The sequence below is a fragment of the Lissotriton helveticus genome, chromosome 11 (assembly GCF_964261635.1).
Source record: "Lissotriton helveticus chromosome 11, aLisHel1.1, whole genome shotgun sequence".
Lineage (NCBI taxonomy): Eukaryota > Metazoa > Chordata > Amphibia > Caudata > Salamandridae > Lissotriton > Lissotriton helveticus.
In genome coordinates this window covers 1,202,346,941-1,202,370,434 of record NC_136072.1, presented here as the reverse complement: position 1 = coordinate 1,202,370,434, position 23,494 = coordinate 1,202,346,941, and positions in this window count along the sequence as shown.

Below are 23,494 nucleotides of genomic sequence, written 5' to 3'. Positions count from 1 at the left end.
CATTGGTCCATTCTTGAGAATTAGGTATTTCCGACATACTTCTGGAGATAGTAAATTCTTTTAGGGTTTGAAAAGGTTCTTTAGATGAATTTTCCGCTTTATTTATCCGTTCAGTAAGAAATACTCTCTTTGTCACTTTTATGTTATGCATATAGCTGGAATGCAATGGTTTATATTTTTGCCGATCGGCCTGATCTTTGCTCTTCCGCCATTTTTTTTCAGCGGTTCTGCATAGAGATTCCGTGTTTTTTACTTGATCTGTAAAACAAGGGGCCATTCTAATCTTACGCTTAACTTTACTCAATGGGGCAATTTTATCCAAGGCTATCTCTATGGCATTTTCAAATTGTAGTGCTGCTGTACTTGCGCTCATGGCTGGTGTGAGTTCATCTAGATAAACCTTTTCTAAAAATGAAGGTACTGTAATTTTTTTCAAAGGCCTACGCAGTATCTGTTCATTTTCCAATGCCATCTTGGCAGTAGTCATAGGGAGAGAAAATGTTAGTAAGTAATGATCTGCCCAGAGTAATGGAATAGGAGAATCAATTGGAACATCTGGAGAGTTTGAGAAGAGAAGATCTAGCGTGTGACCGGCCCGATGTGTGGGGCCAATCACCTTCTGAACAAGGCCCAAGGTATTCATATTAGTAAATAGCTTTCCAGTATCTAAATTAGATTGTATGTCTGCATGATGGTTAAAATCACCTATCAAAAGGAATTTATTAGCATCCAGGACATGTGGTGCAATAATCTTAAGTAACTTGTGGCCTGAGATACAAAGTAGACCCAGAAACCGAGGGCAGGGATGACTTGTTGACCTAGGGGAAGGAAGAACCATGGGCGGAGATACAAAGAGGACCCAGAAACCGAGGACAGGGATGATTTGTGGACTCAGGCAAAGGAGGAACCATGGACTAAGGGACAAAGAGGACCTAGAAACCAAGGGCAGGGATGATTTGTGGACCTAGGGGAAGGAGGAACAATGAACTGCGATGGAAAGAGGACCCAGTAACGGAGGGCAGTGAAGACCCATGATCAGTGCCAGAAGGAGGGGACATTGCAGGTGCTTTCATCCTTTGATCCTGGCCCTGTGTATCAACCACAGAGCAAAAAGAACTATTGATGGACAGAATGCAGAACAATGTCATATATTCACCCCAATACAGAGATCTGGGCCTAAATCCATCGTTTTTAGCTCACCATGCCATTCCAGTTTGGACCCAGCCATATGCAAATCAGTCTTGACCCAGCGCCAAATCGGAAAAGTCCAGCCCGACCTGCTAGTCCAGGTCCTCCATGGACTGGAAACAAGCATCCTAGGACCGGTTTTGGGGTTTCACCCCTCTTCAGCCAGGATAGCTTGATTCCAGTGGCATGGAGAGCATGGGACTCACGTGTGAGCATACCCGTCCCACTCGGGGGGACAAATGCAAAATGAACTATTGATGGACAGAATGCAGAACAATGTCATACATTCACCCCAGTACAGAGATCTGGGCCTAATCCGTCGTTTTTCGCTCACCATGCCATTCCAGTTGGGACCCAGCCATACGCAAATCAGTCTTGACCTTACGCCCAATGGGAACAGTCCAGCCCGAACTGCCAGGCCAGGTCCTCCCTGGACTGGAAACAAGAATCCTAGGACCAGTATCGGGGTTTCACCCCTCTTCAGCCAGGATAGCTTGACTCCAGAGGCATGGAGAGCACAGGACTAACGTCTGAGCATGCCCTTCTGAATTTAGACATGGCATATGGGCAGGTCTTAACTGGGGTGGCGTGGTGAGCAAAAGAATGATGGATTTAACCCAGATCTCTTGACTGGGGGTGAATGTTTTGATATGTTCTGCATTCCATCCATCAATTGTGTGTCTTTCGCTTTCAACCACAGAGTGCCTGGCCTCATTACACCTTTTTTTAACCCACGAGGCTCATCTTAAGAGTTTTTGAGGGTTCACAGAACAATTTATTGTGCGGAGCTGTGGGTGGAATAGAAGGAAAATGCTGTAAATTAGATCCATCGGCACATTATTGAACTTGCACAAAGATCCCTGGAGTGCCATTCTTTTGAGGGATAATTCTCATATTGTGAACCTTTCATACAGTTATGACAAAGGAATTGTAAAAAAGGGGAATTAACAAGATTCCAGCAGAAAGAAGACGCACCAGGACGGATTGTAGACATTGTTACTCCGCAGCTGAGGCGAGCTCTGATGTCTGTGTGTTTCCAGAGCTGGTTTCACTTCTCTGCTGGAGATGCAGCACCTGCCCTCTCAGTGACAGGCTGAGAATCTTCATCTCAGGTGTCAACTGTGGCTCATTCTTGCAACGCACCCCTCCTCCTGTCTGCGAGGTCACCTTGGCGGCTGATGTGTTTCCTGATAACGCTTCAAAATCTCTTGTAACTAAAAGTGGAGCCTTCGAATATCACGTTCAGGATTCAGGGGGCTTAAAATCTTGTGAAATCTTTATGAATAAAACAGTGTTGATTGTTGGAGACAAGGAAACCTTTAAAGTTATGAAACAAAATCCTGATATGCCTTCTAAAGTGGGTGTATGACGTTACAACGCATACTTTTACAACGCATACCTTTACAACACATTTTTTACAATGCAACATCCATTACAACGCATTCCATTACAATGCTTGCCATTACAACGAATTTTTAAAGACAACCTTTACAATGCATTCCATTACAATGCATAATACCTTTACAACGCATACCATTACAAAGCATACCATTACAAAGCATACCATTACAAAGCATACCATTACATTGCATGTATGGTAAGTGTTGGATAGTGTTGGGGTAAAAATTACTGTTCTAACTCCAGGGGGTGCAACAGTAGGGTAAGTGTTGGATAGTGTAAGGGTACTATGCATTGTGATGGTATGCGTTGTAATGGTATGCGTTGTGATGACATGCGTTGTAGTGGTATGCGTTTTAATGTCATGCGTTGTAATGGTTGCGTTGTAATGGCATGCGATGTAATGAATGTTGCGTTGTAAAAGTTTCGTTTTAATGGTAGTGCGTAGTAAAAGTTGCATTGTAAAGGTTGTTTCCCTTCCAAAGTGGTACAAACAGGAGGCTGTTTGTGTGACTTGCTCAGTTGTCAATACATTTCTCTCTGTTAATCCTTAGCCCTATAGCATATTTTAAATAGAATCTTTAAATACATAGGGGCATTATCTTATAATACTATTGTGGTGTGGACAGTCACCTGATGCCCATCTTGTTGCTGCCAGAAAGTCTGATTGGTTGAAGGTCCCATCAATTACCTTTCAGAAAAGCCTAATTGGTTGATTGCTCTTTCTGTAGCAAGGCAGGGAAATCTCATTGGTTTATCACTCTTCGTGTGACAATTCCCATGCATCTGATTGGTAGATGCTCCATGCTGTGACTCTGCCACAGCTCCATCATTCTCAGGTCAAGTTGTAAATTCCTTCAGTCATAAAGTTGTTCTCATGATTGTCTCTGCTTCCTCTACTGACAAACTCTCCTGACGTCAGCATGGCAGGCATCTGTAAGCAGCAAAGCCTCACTGCATCTCACTATAGAGACGCCTTGGAGTCACCCTTCTCCAATGTCATTCTCTCTTTGACGAAGGACAAAGACAGCTCTTGCGCTCCTCGACCTCTCATTGGCTTACCATGTTGTCAATCACTCTGGTACTGGACCAGCACCCTTTAACTTCCAAATGTAGGCTAACAATACACAAATCTAGAATCCGCTGCGTGGCACTCATGACCACTCAACCAGCATCACCTCTGGCCTGAACCATTCTCACCCGGATGAAGGGGGGGCATCCGTGCATGGACGCAGCCAAGCGACATCGGAGGGAAGCCAGAAAGGATGGATGTGATCAAGAAAGAACCACAGCCCCTGGGAACTGCTCTAGCCTCAGCCAGTCCACTGCTTCCGTGCACCCTGTGCACATCAGACAGGAACAGACACGTGCAACTCAACGCTGGACCAGCTGCTATGGGAACGGTACAACCAGAACTGCCAGACCAGGTCCACCCTGAACTGGAACACAAACAAACCCAGACCAGTTCTGGCCTCTTTGAGCCTCTTCAGTGGGGCAAAGCATGGTTCCAGCGGCACAGTGGGCACAGGGCCACATCTGGGCACAGCTGTCACACTTAAAGCGTTGCACTGAGGAAACACAATACTAATGGGTGGAACGACTGGATTATTCTCAGCCTTCTGTAATTACTTGGACTGCACCCCAGCCGTGTTTCCTTTTGCCCCCCAGGCCGCCTCAGACAGGACCCAGCCTTATGGAAATCACCTTTGGAGGGACCCTTTTCACGAGGGCAGGTTCAGTGCTGGTTTGGATAAGGCGTGCCTCTCTCTAGGGTAGAACAGTGGGAGAAAAACGATGGTTTGAATTGCTAGGCTGAGGCATTGCCAGTGATTCGACTTTTCACACGCGTTCCTCGCATCACTTTTTGTGTTTGATGTAATAAGTGGTCAAAGGTCTGTCCAGATATGGGTTCCCTGCTCTCTGTGCCACAGGAACCAAGCTCGACCTCACAGCAGGCGTAAGACTGACGCAGGCTCTTTGACATGGGACTTGCCCATGTGAAAGGAGACATTGCTGGAGTTGCGTCACTTTTGTGACACACCCCAGCAATGCGTCACTTTTGCGCCATATAAATACGTCAGCTTGCGCCATGATGTGTCATACTGTAAATATGACGCATCATTGGTGTCGCAAGGAGAGCGCAGTGAAAAGTGACGCATCGCTGTTTTCACGCAGCGATGCGTCACTTTTCATAAATGAGGCCCCAAGTATGTTGTAATAGTTCCAGATTATCGAGGCCCCTACTACCGCACAGAACGCTTGACATCATTGTACTAGAAAGGCCAGCTATTTACTTGTTGCAATTTGTCCAACGCTTATTTATCTGCATAATATGAACTTTATAGCGTTTATTTTTTGGTCAACATCTGAAAAAAGAGAAAGGAGTATTTTTGAAAGGTGGCAGCAGTTTTCATGCTTGTCAATTGCAAAAGTAGTAATTGCAGTCAGAGGGGTAACCTGTAAAACTCTCCTACAAACTCATGCATACATTGTTTCGCTGTGAGCTCCTTCTCATGTGCTAAAATACTCTAATTCTGCATCCTATCATGAATCATTTTGCAGCGGAAAGGTGTGAGGACACGGGATAGGGTTAAAGAGGAGGCTGTGGTTGAAACCCTAGAACCTGCACAGATACATTCATTTTATGAAGCGCCCGGAAAGCTTCGGCATAATCCTGCACCAGTTCACAAATGGTGGCAACATCTGCACCATCTGCGACTTTGTTTGTAGCAATGGCTTTGCAACAATTAGTTGTCCTGCAAGAGTAGCTTTGCTTACATTATTTAAGTTTAGGAGATGTGCACACTTGAACATATCAAGAAAATGAAGCAATGAGGGAACCAAGATAGAAATGGCTTCAATAAGTTCAACGTTCTTCTGGGAGAATCTTGTCTCCATTTCAGCTGTTGCTCAGTCCGGGATGATCAAGAGGGAATGCCTGAGCACTTGCTGTTGAGATAAGGAAGTCTCTGTTTCAGATTGTCCAACTGCTGAAAGTACCACTGAATCCACTCAATCGTCATTTGAGAATCCTCCTCCTTTTTGGTCAATTATTAACATGTGTGGTTTCGTCTGACACGTCATCTGAAGACCAGTACTTGGTAGAAAACATCGGATCCGCACGCATAAAGATTTCCCAATACCATGAACATTTTCCCTTTGATTGTGAGACAATAAGCCACATGCTTCTGCCTTCAACTCGGATGTAGCATCGTCATCACGATATATGTCTGATATAAGATCGGAAACTGTCTCAATGTTTTCAATCACACATTTTGTAACCTCATAATAGCTAGTCCATCGAACTTCAAGAAGATGTTTGCGAGTCAGTCCATTATATCCTTGACTCACATAATGACGATGAAAGAAGTTGTGCAGCGCATTACAAAGATCAAAGGATCAATTTGCCCTTGGCTCACTCTGGATGGCATGCATGACAACACGATGAAGCTGATGAATACAACAGCGTATGTAAGGAATATATTTATATAATCTTCTCTCTATCACAGCCTTAAAGCACCCCTTTCATCCACTCGTCACTGATGCTCCATCACAGCACTGACTTGAAATGTCTTTTGCTTGAAATCAAAGGCAACCAAGTGGCTTAAGATCCGATCAGCGATATATTCAGCATCTAATTGTTTCATCTTTAGAAGACCAATTAAATGCTCCTCGGCTTGGCTTTGCTCACAAAACGCACCATGAGGGACAGATTTTTAATATTGTATTTATCACGGGTGCAATCACTTTTAATACAAAAACCTTTTGAATCACAATGTTTATACTGCTTTTTGACTTGTGAGAGAACCATGCCAGTTAAAGTATCTATTACTTCGCTTTAGATATATTTAGATACATATTTTGTATTTAGGGGAATAGAATGTTTAATTTCAGCTAGCTTTTTGTTTTTCAAAGTGTATTGGAAAAGCTTGAAAAATAATCCACTTGTTGAATCAAAAACATCTTGTTTTTAACCACGCAGGGAGAGTTCATTTACAACAAGAAATTAGGGGGCATATGCAACATTTCATATATTAGCGACTCACAATTTGCAAATTTTACCGAATCGCAATTTGCGTGTTGCAAAATGCGATGCAACAAAAAGATCGCAAAAATAATTCAAATCAGTAAAATTCGCAATTGCCAATTGCGATTACGCTATTTGCGAGTCGCAAAAATTGTGATTACGCTATTTGCGAGTCGCAATTTCCGATTCCCAGAATACTATTCACCATTATGATGTCAGAACCGGGAAGTGGCCACACCCATCCAGTTACCTGTGTTGTGAGACAGATGAGGAGGAGGAAGAACACTGGAGAACAGCAATTGGGAAAAGTTTGTGAGTTGGAAACTGTTACAGACATCAGCATGGCAAAGGAAACACCCCTGAAGGAGTGAAAAAGGCAGAAGTTCTTAGAGAAGAAATTGGAACTGCTAATTGAAGAGGTGGGGAGGAGCCATGACAAATTATTTGGTAAACTGTCTATGCAAGTGCCAGAATCTGAAAAAAGAAAATTGTGACTGGCAATGCAAACCAAAATTAATGTTGTGGGAGTTGCACACTGCAGCAATGGAGAGCTGCACAAAAGATGGTACGACCTGTGCAGTCGTGCAAAAGAAAGGGTTGCGGAGAGGCTTGCAGAGGCAAAAAAAATGGAGGTGGATCATCAAGCCAAGCCAGCCTCACAGCCATGGAGGACCTTGTGGAGTCCACCCTGCAGCCAGAGGCAGTAGTCAGAGTCACAACAATTGATTCCTCTGCACCACCCAGTACCTCCCAAGGTAAGATGCATGCCACTTAATTGCCGCATTTCAGTGTTAGCCAACAAGCATTGTAAATCAGATCAGGTTTGTGCAGGAAAAATGAATCCAGCACATGTTTTACTTATGACACACCAATGCATTATGGGAAGTGTAGTCAGCAAAAGCACAAGGGCAGTCTGGTGTCTAAAAAAAATGACTATTTACACTATGGACGTCAGTCCACACACACACACAATTGATAAAATAATTTATTGTACAAAAGTTTGTAATTAGTAAACATGTTGTAACAGGATGTTAATAATGCACTGTTCTACATCATTGATACACTTGACCAAGATTAAGAGGAGACTGATGGCCATGCACCAGCAGAGAGTGAGTCTCACTCAGAAAGAGGACTTGCTGTCTCACCTACACCTACCGCACCAGCGCCAACAAAACGCAGGACCACTCTGGCCCATTGCCAGCATTTGGTAGTGAGGACGATGGATAAGCAGACCCCACAATATCAGACGAAGTAGTAACACCCACATCCAGACCACGCGAGCAGCTGTGTCATGGGAAGATGCACGCGTGGAGAAGCAGGGCATCAGCACTGTTGAAATCTGGCGCAGCATTAAATCCACATCGCATGATGGGCTGGAGAGTGCCATGTTACGGGTACAGCGCCTGCAGGTGAGACACATGCATTTAATGCAGGGAAACCTTACAACACTTGCATTACTACTGCTGTGCTGGAAGGTAGCAGGGAGGACAGGGAAGATCTTAGAGAACTGACTGGAGTACTCAGGGAGCTATGCAAGGGGCTAAAGGAGGATCAGGTGTCCCATCGCAAGAGACACACACAATTACTCAGGCGTATGCATGGGTACACAAGGGCCACCAACCGTCTAAGTACTGCCACAACACAACTATTACGGCGTGCAATAGCCATGCAGTTAGAGATGAGCCATGCTGCAGAGATGTTGCCAGGGGACTGGTCCCTGTGACCAATGCTGTGGCTCAGATGCAGACCAATGCTATTGCTGCCAGTAGTGTGATGGGGGGTGAAGGTGAGGATGCCTCCAGTCACAGGAGCAGCTTGGCACCAGTGCCAGACCCTAGAAGGCGCAGCACACGGAATACTGCAGGATCTGATACCTCACAAAGGGATGCGTCTTACTCCCCAGAACGGGCGATGGGAGTGAGAGGCCGCAGGAAAAGTGTGGTCATGTTCACAGCAAAGGTCACTGGTGAAGCAACCAGTTACTACTGATGTCTGGACTGAACCTAAGTTCCATGACATACCATATTTTTGACCATTATTTTTGTTTGGAACATTGTAATCAGGCTATGCTAGTGTGCATTAACACAACAGTTTAACTTGTTTTCAATAAATCTATTTCACAAAGTAACAGTCTTGTGTTGTGTGGCATTAGTACTCACATGAAAAATAATTCTGTGTGATTTCTGCACGACGCCTCCTCCCTTCAGCTGCACTCGCTGCATTTCCGCCAAGTTGTGGGTTGATGTTATCCTCTTCATCATCGGGGTCACTATCAGATGTCTCAATGGGTATACCTCAGGCAGCTGCTATATTGTGCAACACAGCACATGTGGCGATGATCATGCAACCAATGCCCGGCCTGTATTGCAAGGCACCCCGGGTTGAGGGATGCTGATGGATGCGGGGTGCTCCTGGATGCGGGGTGCTCCTGGATGCGGGGTGCTGATGGATGCTGAGGTGCTGATGGATGCATTCACAGCTTTAGTATAGTCAGTAAACCTGGGATTGTCCCAAAACAGTTTAACTCCCAGACCCAGGTGTAATGAGGAGAAATATCTTTATTGAAAGGTTGGCCCCACAAAGCTGCTTAGACGTGGACGAGCGCTCCAGGGTTAGCTCAAGAGAAATGATCTCGGGGCTGCACTGACTTTAAAGCAGGTGCAGAAAGTCCATTAAGTAGAACCACCGAGGTACCACCCTCCCTGTCAGGGGCTGTACCAGTGGTGCAGCCAGTGCAGTGGCACCAGGTACCAGAGGGGCCGAAATAGAACTAACTTAAGAAAAAATCCTAAACTTACTACTTTTGGTATTCACAAAAGGCATTTAGTAGTAGTAAAGTTAGGATTTGGTCTTAAGTTTGACTTAAGACTAACTTAAGACAGACTTAAGACAGACTTAAGACAAACTTAAGACAGACTTAAGACAGCCTCAAAACACACTTACGACAGACTTAAGTTAGGCATTTAGTAGTAGTAAAGTTAGGATTTTGTCTTAAGTTTGACTTAAGACTAACTTAAGACAAACTTCAGACAGACTTAAGACAGACTTAGGACAGACTTAAGACAAACTTAAGACAGACTTAAGATAGACTTAAGACAAACTTAAGACACAATCCTAACTTAAGTCTGTCTTAAGTGTGTCTTAAGTGTGTCTTAAGTCTGTCTTAAGTTTATCTTAAGTTTGTCTTAAGTCAAACAAGACAAAATACTAGCTTTACTACTACTAAATGCCTTCTGTGAATACCAAAAGTAGTACGTTTAGGATTTTGTCTTAAGTTAGTTCTGTGAATCGGGCCCAGAGATCTGAGGGGGCCAGTCTGGCCTGTGCCAGCAAGCAAGTTCTAACTTTCACTTGTCAGTGTCTGTCTGGGGGGGGGCTCCCTGGCTGCTTTTAGCAGGAGTGGGACCATGAAAAGGAAAGCTACAGGCAGGTCCAGGTAAGCAACATAATGGAGTGTGAAATGGCTAACCCGGAGAGGCCGCCTCGTGCTGGGCGTGGGCCAGGGGCATTATAAGAGGATATAGGCACAATATGTCATCCAATAAAAAGCAGTTCTGCCCTGGCACGTGCGCACCCTTAGTGCCAAGGGTAACACAGAGCCCTCTCTGCTTGCACGTTGACTGCTGATGGCTGACCAGGCAAACTGGTGGCTGGTGACTGAGTCGCCTCCAGGTGGCTCGTGAGTTCAGTTGTGGGTGGGTGTCAATAGCGGGGCATGATTGAGAACCATAGAGCTGTGACTGAGGCAGTACAAGTTTCTCAGTCTGTCTGTTAGTAGGTCATATCGGGCCCGATTCACAGAACTAACTTAAGACAAAATATTAAACTTACTACTTTTGGTATTCACAGAAGGCATTTAGTAGTAGTACAGTTACGATTGTGTCTTGCGTCTGTCTTAAGTCTGTCTTAAGTCTGTCCTAAGTTTGTCTTAAGTCTGTCCTAAGTTTGTCTTAAGTTTGTCTTAAGTTTGTCTTAAGTCTGTCCTAAGTTTGTCTTAAGACTGTCTTAAGACTGTCTTAAATCTGTCTTAAGTCTGTCATAAGTCTGTCTCAAGTCTGTCTTAAGTCAAACTTAAGACAAAATCCTAACTTTACTACTACTAAATACCTTCTGTGAATACAAAAGTAGTAGGACAGACTTAAGACGGACGTAAGACAGACTTACGACAGACTTAAGACAGACTTAAGACAAACTTAGGACAGACTTAAGACAGAGTTAAGACAGACTTAAGACAAACTTAAGACAGACTTAAGACAGACTGAAGACATACTTAAGACTGTTAGAAAGGCGACCCCGGGGGAGGCAGAAGATGTCTGACTGACCACCCCTAGGTCCACCTCTCCGTCGAGAAGTAGCCGAGCGTTTACCGAGAGGCCTCCCGAATGAGGGTCCTCTCCTAGGATCGTACAGCAGAGTAATCACAACACTACAGATGGACACCACACAAGAGATCAAGTTCTTAAGCTTTTATAGATAATAAAAGGTTGCGGGTTCTTGACAGTATATACAAGCGGATCAAGGGATCTCTAAAGTCTCGTAAAAGGGGGTAAGGTAGCGGGACAGTCTTACTCTGGGTGGAGGAAGGGATACCCTACGCACAGCTCTCAATCCTCGAGCTGGGGGGTTCCGAGAGGTCGAGCCGCGGCAGCGCAAGCAGGCTTGCAGGATGGTTCGGTGAGGTAGGCCGCGGCAGCGCCAGCAGGCTCGTAGATGTCTCAGCAAGTTGGGCCGCGGCAGCGCCAGCAGGCTCACAGATGTTTCAGCACGGTAGGCCGCGGCAGCGCCAGCAGGCTCACAGATGTTTCAGCACGGTAGGCCGCGGCAGTGCCAGCAGGCTCTCAGATAGTTCAGCAAGGTAGGCCGCGGCAGCACCAGCAGGCTCTCAGATGGTTCAACAAGATAGGCCGCGGCAGCGCCAGCAGGCTCTCAGATGGTTCAGCAAGGTAGGCCACGGCAGCGCCAGCAGGCTCTCGGAAAGTTCAGCAAGGTAGGCCGCGGCAGCGCCAGCAGGCTCTCAGAAGGTCGTCGGGTTACGGGGAGAATGAGTTCGTCTGGTGTCGGCCGTGACAGCGTCAGCAGGGCTTCCAGTCCAGGATACAACTGAAGACCTAATCCAGGGCTGGCCCAGATATAGGTCTGGAGGTCTTTGAAGTCCAGACCCTCGTGCCTGGGGGTCAGAGGGGCCGGGATGAAGGTGTCCAGACACCCAGCAGGGGGGTGGAGCCAGCGCCCAGGGAGGCCGGAGGGCGATCGATACCAGGCGTCCGGGGACGGCTGGAGGGCCATCGAAACTCCTCTTCCTCCGGGATCTGTCGAGTGGCCACTCGACCACCTGGGTGGATCTTGGTGCCTCGATGTCGGAGCTTCGCTGGGGCCTGGGCTGGGGCCGAGGCCACGTGGTTGTGACGTGGCGGGTCCAAGATGGAGTCGGGCACGGCCTCGTGCTGAGGTCGTGATGGGCTTACGCTGGGGTCAGGCCTGCGCTGGTGGACCGGGATGGTAGCCGGCCCTGTGGTGTTAGGGCGTGCAGGGTCGGGCCGAAGGGGCCGCCCGAGGTCTGGTGGAGGGCGGATATCGTCCCGGGCCCACCATGCGGGAGGGGTAGGACCATGCCATGAGGCCGGGTCCAACACGCGTCCCCCCCAGCTGAAGGCAGGGGAGAGTCACCCATCCTCTTGGGGATTCTCCTCGCCAAGGCGGAAGAATCTGGACAGGCCGTCAGCATTGGCGTGGTCGTTGCCGGGGCGATGTTCCACGGTGAAATCCATTCCCTGCAGCGAGATGGACCAGCGTAGCAGCTTCGGGTTTTTTCCCCGCATCTGCATCAACCAACGCAGGGGCTGGTGGTCGGTCTGGACCCGGAAGTGGGTGCCGAAGAGGTAGGGCCGGAGCTTCTTGAGGGCCCACACCACGGCGAAGGCTTCCCTCTCGATGGTGCTCCAGCGTTGCTCTCTCGCCAGCAGGCGCCGGCTGATGAAGGCCACAGGCTGGTCGATTCCTTCGGGGTTGACTTGGGACAGGACCGCCCCGATGCCATGCTCCGAGGCGTCGGTTTGGACTACAAACTCTCTGCTGTAGTCGGGGGCCTGGAGCACAGGGGCGGTGCACATGGCAGTCTTTAGAGTCTCAAAGGCCGTTTGGCACGCAGGGGTCCAGTGCACCTTCTTTGGTAGTTTCTTGGAGGTTAGTTCTGTAAGGGGCCCCACAATGCTCCCGTAGTCTTTTATAAAACGCCGATAATATCCGGTGAGCCCCAAGAAGGCTCGGACGGCGGTCTGGGTGACCGGGGGCTCCCAGTCCCGGATGGCGTCTATCTTTGGTTGGAGGGGAGCCACGTGGCCGCTCCCCACTTGGTGTCCCAGATAGGTCACGGACCCTTGGCCTATCTGGCACTTACTGGCTTTGATGGTGAGTCCGGCCCGCCGAAGGGCCGTCAGGACCGTCCAGAGGTGGGTCAGGTGCTCACCCCAGTGAAGGCTGTACACAGCAATGTCATCGAGGTAGGCGGCGCTGTACTCCTCTAGTCCGGCCAGCACCTGGTTCACGAGTCTCTGGAAGGTTGCGGGTGCGTTCTTCATGCCGAAGGGCATCACTTTGAAGTGATAGTGGCCGTCTGGGGTCGAGAAGGCTGAGCGCTCCTGTGCACCAGGGGTAAGGCCGATCTGCCAATACCCCGCCGTGAGATCGAAGGTGCTGAGGAATTTGGCAGCTCCTAAACGATCGATTAGTTCATCTGCCCTGGGGATAGGATGGGCGTCGGTCCTGGTGACTGCATTTAGTCCCCTGTAGTCAACACAAAACCGGAGCTCCGGAGCCTCTCCGGGGGCGGCGGCTTTAGGGACCAGGACAACGGGACTGGCCCAGGGGCTGTTGGAGGGTTCGACCACCCCCAGAGCCAACATCTTGGCCACTTCTGATTGGATGCAGGCCCGAACCCGGTCGGGTACTCGAAAAGCTCGATGTTTCACCGGCGGGCTGTCTCCGGTATCCACATCGTGGACACACCACCGGGTGACCCCCGGAGTGAGGGAAAACAGATCCGCAAACTGCCCCAGCAGCTTCCGGCAGTCTTGTTGCTGCTCTGGGGTCAGGGTAGAGGAGAGCCGGACCCCTTCGAAGGAGCCGTCTTTCTCGGAGGTGCTGAGGAGATCTGGCAGTGGGTCGGAGTCGTCTTCCGCTCCGTCATCGGTCGCTAGCAACAGACTTAGTTCAGTGCGGGCAAAGTGCGGCTTAAGTCGGTTAGCGTGTAGAACCCGGAGAGGGTTCCGGGGGGACTCCATGTCCACTAGGTAGGTGACGGGGCTCTTGCGCTCCACCACCTTGAAGGGCCCCGTCCACTTGTCCTGGAGGGCGCAGGGTTCGACCGGGGACATGACCCAGACCTGCTGGCCCGGCTCGAATTCGATGGACGAGGCGTTCTGGTCATACCCGCGTTTCATCTCCTCCTGACTAGCTTCTAGGTTGGCCTCGGCAAGTTCCCAGAACTTCCGAGTCTGGTTGCGGAGTGTCAGGAGGTACCGGTAGACATCAGGCGGGGCGTCTCGGACTGCCGTCTCCCAGCCTTCCTTGACCAGGCTGAGGGGGCCTCGGACCGGGTGTCCGTACAAGAGTTCAAAAGGACTGAACCCCAAGGACTTCTGGGGTACCTCTCGGTAGGCGAACAGGAGGCAGGGCAGCAGGACATCCCACTTGCACCGGAGTGGCTCTTCTAGGCCCTTGATCATTCCCTTCAGAGTTCTGTTAAATCGTTCTACTAGTCCATTGCCTTGGGGATGATACGGGGTGGTGAACTTATAGGCGACCCCGCACTGTTGCCATAGGGACTTCATATGCTTCGAGATAAAGTTGGAGCCCCGATCACTCACGACCTCTCGGGGGAAGCCGACTCGGGAGAAGATGCTCATGAGGGCTCGGCCCACCAAGGGGGCTGTGATGGTTCGGAGGGGGATGGCTTCGGGATAGCGGGTCGCATGGTCCACCAGGACGAGGATGAAGCGGTGCCCCTGCGAGGTGCGAGGGTCCAGGGGCCCTACGATGTCGATCCCCACTCGCTCGAAGGGGGTGGTGACCACGGGAAAAGGCTGGAGCGGGGCTTTGACTTTCCCCCCGCTCTTCCTGCTGGCTTGACAGGTCGGGCAGGTCCTGCAGTGGTTATGCACATCGTTCCGCATTTTCGGCCAGTAGAAATGGGTCACCAGGCGGCTGTAAGTTTTGTCCTGCCCCAGGTGCCCGGCGAGGGGCACATCGTGTGCTAAGTTTAGGAGGAAGTCTCTGAATCGGAGGGGCATGACCAGCACCCGGCTGGCCCCTAGTTCGGCAATCTTCTGCTCACTGTAGAGAAGGTCGTTGTCCCAATAGACCCAGTGGGAACCCGCGGGCCTCCCGCGGCCTGTGTAGCGGCTTGCTGTCGAACCCCCTCAAGGGAGGGGCAGGTTTTCTGCTCCTGCCGGAACTGTTCGCGAGTGGGACCCCCTTCTTGGCGCCATTGAGCGAGTTCGGGTAGGTGTTGGAGCTCTGGGAGATTTTCTTGCTCGGGCTCTTGGGAGCCGTGTTCAAGGCCAGGGTCCTCGGGGATGACGGGTGGCGGCGGTGCGGGCCCCTCCGGCTCTTCGGTCGGAGCTTCCCCCGCTGGGGTGGAGGCTCGGGCGGACATGGAACGTGTGGTCGCGCAGACCCATTCGGGAAGGCCTAGCATCCCTAGGTGCTCTCTTCTTTCGACGCCCGCCCATGGGGAACTTTCTAGGTCGTTCCCAAGGAGGCAGTCCACGGGGGCATCGTTGCGGACAGTCACTTTTAACACGCCCGACACTCCCCCCCACTCGAAGGGGATGCGGGCCATCTGGCACAAAGTCTCTGAGTTGTCTGTGGACCGGACTGGGCACAGGACGTTAGGGAGGATCTGTTCGGGGGTCACCAAATGGCAGCGGACGGCTGTCACGCTGGCTCCCGTGTCATGGAGGGCTTCGGTTCGGTGACCATTGATGGTGACCCACTGGCGGTATTTCTGGGTGTTGCCGGGGATCGGGCCTCGGGGGATCATATCGTGAGTCCCCAGGCAGGCTAAGGTCATGGCGGCGGGCTCCCACTCGGCCTGCTCGGGCCGTTGTCCTCTTCCTCCCTTCCCTCTTCACCCAGGGCCGCGGCCATTATCTGGCGGGCTGGAGGGCCGGTGGTGCCGGGTCGCTGGTTCATCGGGCAGAGGGGGTCATTCGCGTAATGACCCTGTCGCTGGCATCTGTGGCACGTAACATTCGGGCGGGGCCCGGGTCTGGCTGGTGGGCCCCCTCTCTGGCCCAAGGGTGGCGACGTGGAGGCAGGGGATGACCCCTGGGAGGCGTCCCGTCCCCGGCTCTGGCCTACTCTGCCGCCTCGGGGTCGGTGGTTTCCCGGGGATCCCCGGCCGGAGTCTTCCGCCGGACCCCGAGCGACTCGGGTGCTCGCCCATCTATCCGCCTCGACAGCGAGTTTTCGTGGCTCAGTCAGTTTGCTGTCGAGGAGGTGTTGCCGGAGTTCGATGAAGCAGTTATTGGATAGATGTTCCCACAGAATGAGGTCGACCAGCTGCTGGTAGGTGGTGACCTGACAGCCCCGAGTCCACCCCTCGAAGGCTCTGCTGTAATAGTTCACGTACTCCACCCACGTGGTACCGGGGATTTTTTTGCAGTCTCGGAATCGCTGCCGGTACATCTCGGGGGTGAGTCCGTAGCGAGTGAGGACGGCGGTATTCATGGGCTCGTACGAGGTCATCTCGGTATCAGGGAGCTCCAGCAGGGCGTCTCTCCCTTCGTTGATAAACTTCCCCCACAGGCCGGCGCCCCAGTCCTTGAGGGGTACTCGATGGGCGGTCATGGCGACCTCGTAGGCTTTGAACCACTGTTGGATGTCGTCGTTCTTATAGTACTCTTTGACGACATCCTTGGGTATATGTACCTTTGTGTCCACCGGGGGAGGTGAGGCCTTCCCCCCGGAGAGGCCAGTCTCGTTGGCCTTGGCTTTAAATTCCATTTCTTTGAGGACGCGCTCGTGCTCGAGCATGAGTTTTTTCTCCTCGAGATCTCTCTGTCTTCGCTTTTCTTCCAGGTCTCCTTCTAGCCGTAGCTGCTCGAGGGCTAACTTCCTTTCTGCCAGTTGGATCTCTCCTTCTTGTCTGAGTCGAGCGAGCTCCAACTCGTGGAGCCGGTTCTTCTCTCGTTCTCGGGCATCTTCGTGGGAGAGGCCCGTGACTGGGTTCGCGGGTCTCCCTCCCGCAGGGTTCGTCGCAGCCTCCGGGCCTCCGTTCGGGCCCGGGTTATCTTCCCTCGGGGGTGGCGCCTCGCCGGCGTCCACCCAGGCCTGCAGGGCCGATTTAAAGCCTTCTTTGGTGCTTAAGCCAGTGGTAGCGATGCCTAGGTCTTTGCAGAATTGCTTTAGCTCCTTGTGACTGTAGTCTTCCATTCTCTCTTTCTGGAATTCTGTGCTCATGGTCGCAGTGGGTTTTTCTTGGTAGTGAGCGAACTACTCTCTGTACGATCTACGTGGGCTCGGATCCCAGCGCTTGCCACCAATGTTAGAAAGGCGACCCCGGGGGAGGCAGAAGATGTCTGACTGACCACCCCTAGGTCCACCTCTCCGTCGAGAAGTAGCCGAGCGTTTACCGAGAGGCCTCCCGAATGAGGGTCCTCTCCTAGGATCGTACAGCAGAGTAATCACAACACTACAGATGGACACCACACAAGAGATCAAGTTCTTAAGCTTTTATAGATAATAAAAGGTTGCGGGTTCTTGGCAGTATATACAAGCGGATCAAGGGATCTCTAAAGTCTCGTAAAAGGGGGTAAGGTAGCGGGACAGTCTTACTCTGGGTGGAGGAAGGGATACCCTACGCACAGCTCTCAATCCTCGAGCTGGGGGGTTCCGAGAGGTCGAGCCGCGGCAGCGCCAGCAGGCTTGCAGGATGGTTCGGTGAGGTAGGCCGCGGCAGCGCCAGCAGGCTCGTAGATGTCTCAGCAAGTTGGGCCGCGGCAGCGCCAGCAGGCTCACAGATGTTTCAGCACGGTAGGCCGCGGCAGCGCCAGCAGGCTCACAGATGTTTCAGCACGGTAGGCCGCGGCAGTGCCAGCAGGCTCTCAGATAGTTCAGCAAGGTTGGCCGCGGCAGCGCCAGCAGGCTCTCAGATGGTTCAACAAGATAGGCCGCGGCAGCGCCAGCAGGCTCTCAGATGGTTCAGCAAGGTAGGCCGCGGCAGCGCCAACAGGCTCTCGGAAAGTTCAGCAAGGTAGGCCACGGCAGCGCCAGCAGGCTCTCAGAAGGTCGTCGGGTTACGGGGAGGATGAGTTCGTCTGGTGTCGGCCGTGACAGCGTCAGCAGGGCTTCCAGTCCAGGATACAACTGAAGACCTAATCCAGGGCTGGCCCAGATATAGGTCTGGAGGTCTTTGAAGTCCGGACCCTCGCGCCTGGGGGTCAGAGGGGCCGGGATGAAGGTGTCCAGACACCCAGCAGGGGGGTGGAGCCAGCGCCCAGGGAGGCCGGAGGGCGATCGATACCAGGCGTCCGGGGACGGCTGGAGGGCCATCGAAACTCCTCTTCCTCCGGGATCTGTCGAGTGGCCACTCGACCACCTGGGTGGATCTTGGTGCCTCGATGTCGGGGCTTCGCTGGGGCCTGGGCTGGGGCCGAGGCCACGTGGTTGTGACGTGGCGGGTCCAAGACTGAGGTCGTGATGGGCTTACGCTGGGGTCAGGCCTGCGCTGGTGGACCGGGATGGTATCCGGCCCTGTGGTGTTGGGGCGTGCAGGGTCGGGCCGAAGGGGCCGCCCGAGGTCTGGTGGAGGGCGGATATCGTCCTGGGCCCGCCATGCGGGAGGGGTAGGACCACGCCATGAGGCCGGGTCCAACAAAGACAAACTTAAGACAAACATAGGACAGATTTAAGACAAAATCCTAGCTTTACTACTGCTAAATGCCTTCTGTGAATACCAAAAGTAGTACGTCTAGGAATTTGTCTTAAGTTAGTTCTGTGAATCGGGTCCAACGTGTCCATGACCTGATCATCCAATTATTGGCCTCTCTGCAGAGTGTGTAAATTGAGGGCCACATCTGTGGCACTTGCAAGTAGCATTGTATACAAAGGGAAAAAGGAAAATTAGAAAGGTGGTTAAAGATTGACGGGGTCAAAAGAAAATGCTTTGCTTACAGGCGAGGTATTGAATGAAACTCCAACAAGCTCTGGCTAAGTAAGAGCTCTCGCTTCTCTTATGCATGTATTTTCTTTGTTCTTTTTTGGATAAGGTCTAGCAAAGGTAACAAAAGCGCACAGAGAGGCAGCTTAATCCTGGCAGCTTATCGAAGCGATACGAGGCATTCTTGTGGTGCCCCCTCAACAGATCACACCCCTGTCCTGTCACACCCTGACCACTGCCCCTCCCCCCAACAGATCACACCCCTGTCCTGTGCACACCCTGACCACTGCCCCCCAACAGATCACACCCCTGTCCTGTCACACCCTGACCACTGCCCCCCAACAGATGACACCCCTGTCCTGTGCACACCCTGACCACTGCCCCTCCCCCCAACAGATCACACCCCTGTCCTGTGCACACCCTGACCACTGCCCCTCCCCCCAACAGATCACACCCCTGTCCTGTCACACCCTGACCACTGCCCCCCCCAACAGATCACACCCCTGTCCTGTGTACACCCTGACCACTGCCCCTCCCCCCAACAGATCACACCCCTGTCCTGTCACACCCTGACCACTGCCCCTCCCCCCAACAGATCACACCCCTGTCCTGTCACACCCTGACCACTGCCCCCCCCCAACAGATCACACCTTTGTCCTGTGCACACCCTGACGACTGCCCCCAACAGATCACACCCCTGTCCTGTCACACCCTGACCACTGCCCCCCCCCCAACAGATCACACCTTTGTCCTGTGCACACCCTGACGACTGCCCCCAACAGATCACACCCCTGTCCTGGCACACCCTGACCACTGCCCCCCAAAAGATCACACCCCTGTCCTGTATACACCCTGACCACTGCCCCCAACAGATCACACCCCTGTCCTGTATACACCCTGACCACTGCCCCCCAAAAGATCACACCCCTGTCCTGTATACACCTTGACCACTGCCCCCAACAGATCACACCCCTGTCCTGTACACACCCTGACCACTGCCCCCCAAAAGATCACACCCCTGTCCTGTATACACCCTGACCACTGCCCCCAACAGATCACACCCCTGTCCTGTATACACCCTGACCACTGCCCCCAACAGATCACACCCCTGTCCTGTGCACACCCTGACCACTGCCCCCTCCCCAACAGATCACACCCCTGTCCTGTACACACCCTGACCACTGCCCCCCAACAGATCACACCCCTGTCCTGTCACACCCGGACCACTGCCCCCCAACAGATCACACTCTGTCCTGTGTACACCCTGACCACTGCCCCTCCCCCCAACAGATCACACCCCTGTCCTGTGTACACCCTGACCACTGCCCCCAACAGATCACACCCCTGTCCTGTCACACCCTGACCACTGCCCCTCCCCCCAACAGATCACACCCCTGTCCTGTGTACACCCTGACCACTGCCCCCAACAGATCACACCCCTGTCCTGTGCACACCCTGACCACTGCCCCCTCCCCAACAGATCACACCCCTGTCCTGTACACACCCTGACCACTGCCCCCCAACAGATCACACCCCTGTCCTGTCACACCCGGACCACTGCCCCCCAACAGATCACACTCTGTCCTGTGTACACCCTGACCACTGCCCCTCCCCCCAACAGATCACACCCCTGTCCTGTGTACACCCTGACCACTGCCCCCAACAGATCACACCCCTGTCCTGTCACACCCTGACCACTGCCCCCCAACAGATCACACCCCTGTCCTGTCACACCCTGACCACTGCCCCCCAACACATCACACCCCTGTCCTGGCACACCCTGACCACTGCCCCCCAACAGATCACACCCCTGTCCTGTCACACCCTGACCACTGCCCCCAACAGATCACACCCCTGTCCTGTGCACACCCTGACCACTGCCCCCTCCTCCAACAGATCACACCCCTGTCCTGTCACACCCTGACCACTGCCCCCTCCCCCCAACAGATCACACCCCTGTCCTGTCACACCCTGACCACTGCCCCCCAACAGATCACACCCCTGTCCTGTCACACCCTGACCACTGCCCCCAACAGATCACACCCCTGTCCTGTGCACACCCTGACCACTGCCCGCTCCTCCAACAGATCACACCCCTGTCCTGTCACACCCTGACCACTGCCCCCTCCCCCCAACAGATCACACCCCTGTCCTGTGTACACCCTGACCACTGCCCCCAACAGATCACACCCCTGTCCTGTCACACCCTGACCACTGCCCCCTCCCCCCAACAGATCACACCCCTGTCCTGTGTACACCCTGACCACTGCCCCCAACAGATCACACCCCTGTCCTGTGCACACCCTGACCACTGCCCCCTCCTCCAACAGATCACACCCCTGTCCTGTCACACCCTGACCACTGCCCCCTCCCCCCAACAGATCACACCCCTGTCCTGTCACACCCTGACCACTGCCCCCCAACAGATCACACCCCTGTCCTGTCACACCCTGACCACTGCCCCCAACAGATCACACCCCTGTCCTGTGCACACCCTGACCACTGCCCCCTCCCCAACAGATCACACCCCTGTCCTGTATACACCCTGACCACTGCCCCCTCCCCAACAGATCACACCCCTGTCCTGTGCACACCCTGACCACTGCCCCCTCCCCCCAACAGATCACACCCCTGTCCTGTCACACCCTGACCACTGCCCCCTCCCCCCAACAGATCACACCCCTGTCCTGTCACACCCTGACCACTGCCCCCTCCCCAACAGATCACACCCCTGTCCTGTGCACACCCTGACCACTGCCCCTCCCCCCAACAGATCACACCCCTGTCCTGTCACACCCTGACCACTGCCCCCCAACAGATCACACCCCTGTCCTGTACACACCCTGACCACTGCCCCCAACAGATCACACCCCTGTCCTGTATACACCCTGACCACTGCCCCCTCCTCCAACAGATCACACCCCTGTCCTGTATACACCCTGACCACTGCCCCTCCCCCCAACAGATCACACCCCTGTCCTGTACACACCCTGACCACTGCCCCTCCCCCCAACAGATCACACCCCTGTCCTGTATACACCCTGACCACTGCCCCCTCCCCAACAGATCACACCCCTGTCCTGTATACACCCTGACCACTGCCCCCTCCCCAACAGATCACACCCCTGTCCTGTACACACCCTGACCACTGCCCCTCCCCCCAACAGATCACACCCCTGTCCTGTATACACCCTGACCACTGCCCCCTCCCCAACAGATCACACCCCTGTCCTGTCACACCCTGACCACTGCCCCCCAACAGATCACACCCCTGTCCTGTGCACACCCTGACCACTGCCCCCTCCCCAACAGATCACACCCCTGTCCTGTATACACCCTGACCACTGCCCCCAACAGATCACACCCCTGTCCTGTGCACACCCTGACCACTGCCCCCCAACAGATCACACCCCTGTCCTGTCACACCCTGACCACTGCCCCCTCCCCAACAGATCACACCCCTGTCCTGTGCACACCCTGACCACTGCCCCTCCCCCCAACAGATCACACCCCTGTCCTGTCACACCCTGACCACTGCCCCCCAACAGATCACACCCCTGTCCTGTATACACCCTGACCACTGCCCCTCCCCCCAACAGATCACACCCCTGTCCTGTCACACCCTGACCACTGCCCCTCCCCCCAACAGATCACACCCCTGTCCTGTATACACCCTGACCACTGCCCCCTCCCCCCAACAGATCACACCCCTGTCCTGTCACACCCTGACCACTGCCCCCTCCCCAACAGATCACACCCCTGTCCTGTATACACCCTGACCACTGCCCCCAACAGATCACACCCCTGTCCTGTGCACACCCTGACCACTGCCCCTCCCCCAACAGATCACACCCCTGTCCTGTCACACCCTGACCACTGCCCCCCAACAGATCACACCCCTGTCCTGTATACACCCTGACCACTGCCCCCAACAGATCACACCCCTGTCCTGTGCACACCCTGACCACTGCCCCTCCCCCCAACAGATCACACCCCTGTCCTGTGTACACCCTGACCACTGCCCCCAACAGATCACACCCCTGTCCTGTCACACCCTGACCACTGCCCCCCCCCAACAGACCACACCCCTGTCCTGTCACACCCTGATCACTGCCCCCAACAGATCACACCCCTGTCCTGTGTACACCCTGATCACTGCCCCCAACAGATCACACCCCTGTCCTGTACACACCCTGACCACTGCCTCCAACAGATCACATCCCTGTCCTGTGTATACCCTGACCACTGCCCCCTCCCCCCAACAGATCACACCCCTGTCCTGTGTACACCCTGACCACTGCCCCTCCCCCCAACAGATCACACCCCTGTCCTGTGTACACCCTGACCACTGCCCCTCCCCCCAACAGATCACACCCCTGTCCTGTCACACCCTGACCACTGCCCCCCAACAGATCACACCCCTGTCCTGTCACACCCTGACCACTGCCCCCTCCCCAACAGATCACACCCCTGTCCTGTGCACACCCTGACCACTGCCCCTCCCCCCAACAGATCACACCCCTGTCCTGTCACACCCTGACCACTGCCCCCCAACAGATCACACCCCTGTCCTGTATACACCCTGACCACTGCCCCTCCCCCCAACAGATCACACCCCTGTCCTGTCACACCCTGACCACTGCCCCTCCCCCCAACAGATCACACCCCTGTCCTGTATACAACCTGACCACTGCCCCCTCCCCCCAACAGATCACACCCCT